Below are 1917 nucleotides of genomic sequence, written 5' to 3' on the forward strand. Positions count from 1 at the left end.
GCCCGCCACCTCGCCCGGCTAGTTTTTTGTATTTTTTCGTAGAGATGGGGTTTCACCGGGTTAGCCATGATGGTCTCGATCTCCTGATCTTGTGATCCACCCGTCTCGGCCTCCCAAAGTGCTGGGATTACAGGCTTGAGCCACCGCACCCGGCCCAATTCAATCTATTTTAAAAATGTTTCCTATCTTCCTTTTCCCCAAGCTCTTCCTGCCTTGGAGGGCGAAACGCCTCAGGTCTGGCCATGGCTGTGGCTCCTAGGAGGTTGGCATCACTTCACTCCACAGTGTGAAGGGTGCCTATTGCTGTTCAGCATCTCCAAGGTCCTGCTTTTCTTTTCCCTGTCTGGTGGTGGCCTTGGGCCTAGGCAGAAGCCCCTGAAGGCCTGTGGATGGTGATTTGGGAAGGAAGAGTCTGACTTTTTCCTGCCGTTGAAAAATGTCTGAGAATGGAATGCAATTGAATTTTTTCCTGCTGCCTTCGACAGCTGGCCCCTTCCAGGAGTGACACAGTCAGGTGGCTGCGTTCTGTAAAAAGTTCAGGCATTCTGGCCACGTGCACAGATTTGGGACTGGTCAGCCAAGAATTAGCCACCAACTCCGTTTAAGGGTGATCCCAACAACTGGGAGACCCTCAGATCAGTTCTATTTGCACTCTGCTGGCTCTCACCAGGGATAGTTTCATTCACTCATCATTCATTCCATCAGTTCATCCATTCACTTATTCATATATTCACCCCCATCAACCCATCCCACTGCCCACCTATTTATCTTTCCATTCCTCCACTCAGCCCTCCCTTCCATCCCTCCACTCAGGCATAACACTCAATCCACCCATCTATCCATCCCTCCATTTTCTCATTCATCCATCCTTTCATCTACCCATTTATCCATTCATACTCTCCACCCATCCATCTCTCCACCCATCCACTGACTCTTCCACTCAGCCTTCATCTATCCATTTCCCTATGAGTCCTTCTCCCTTCTCACCCATCCGTTCCTCTCTTCATTCATCCACTCATCTCTCCATCCATGCATCCATCCATCCATCCATCCATCCATCCATCCATCCATCCATCCATCCATCCATCCATCTGTCCATCCATCCAGGCACCAGCTGGACCAGCCCTTGGTGCAGCCTGGATCAACAGTGGCAGGGGAGGAGTGATACACTCTCCCTCTGACCTTCAGCCTCACTCTGAGTTTCTTTTTTTTTTTTTTGAGACAGAGTCTCGCTCTGTCACCCAGGCTGGAGTACAGTGGCGCAATCTTGGCTCACTGCAAGCTCCACCTTCCGGGTTCACGCCATTCTCCTGCCTCAGCCTCCTGAGTAGCTGGGACTACAGGCGCCCGCCACCGTGCCCGTCTAATTTTTTGTATTTTTAGTAGAGACGGGGTTTCACCGTGTTAGCCAGGATGGTCTCGATCTCCTGACCTCGTGATCCACCCACCTCAGCCTCCCAAAGTGCTGGGATTACAGGCGTGAGCCACTGTGCCTGGCCTGAGTTTCTCTCTTAGCAGTCAACTGGGCCTCTCATGCCACTGAGAACATTATGGTGGGCACCTGTGAGCTCTTCCTGATCACCCAAGACTTTTAGGATGATTTCCCGACCACCCTGCTCCACCCAGGGCAGAGCTGCCAACTCCTTGATGCCTCCTAGGTTGCAATTGCAATCAGATGAGGTCCCAGGGCCCCAGGCTGGGCAGCAGCTCACCGTAGCCGTGCTCGTACTCTCGGTGTCGACGCCGGCGGTGGTGATGGTGGTGGTGGTGGTGGCGGCGGTGGCGGTGGCGGTGCCGCTGAAGCCGGGCCTGTCTGTCCCTGCGGATGCTGCCCACGATGATGGTGATGCAGGAGAGGATGATGACCACACCTATGACAGCACTCGCCACCAGCACGGGGGACACGAGCAGATGGCT

At 53.7% G+C, this 1917-nt stretch overlaps 1 protein-coding gene and 1 long non-coding RNA gene across 3 annotated transcripts in view; one reads left to right on the forward strand and one right to left on the reverse strand.

Annotated features, from left to right (window-relative positions):
- The window catches only part of LOC105545113, a 14947-nt gene extending 13165 nt beyond the window's left edge, over nucleotides 1-1782 (forward strand). Inside the window, exon 3 of the long non-coding RNA XR_001006872.1 lies at nucleotides 1516-1782. This is a non-coding gene — a long non-coding RNA (uncharacterized LOC105545113). The remainder of the gene's footprint in view (nucleotides 1-1515) is intronic.
- Nucleotides 1-1909, reverse strand: part of BEAN1 (brain expressed, associated with NEDD4, 1) — a 32959-nt gene extending 31050 nt beyond the window's left edge. For both annotated transcript variants that reach the window (XM_011987899.1, XM_011987898.1), the window contains exon 1: nucleotides 1713-1909. The gene's annotated coding sequence lies outside the window, so the exon portion shown is untranslated. The remainder of the gene's footprint in view (nucleotides 1-1712) is intronic.
- Between the last annotated feature and the right edge of the window lie 8 nt (nucleotides 1910-1917).

Source organism: Mandrillus leucophaeus, unplaced genomic scaffold, assembly GCF_000951045.1.
Source record: "Mandrillus leucophaeus isolate KB7577 unplaced genomic scaffold, Mleu.le_1.0 Scaffold319, whole genome shotgun sequence".
Lineage (NCBI taxonomy): Eukaryota > Metazoa > Chordata > Mammalia > Primates > Cercopithecidae > Mandrillus > Mandrillus leucophaeus.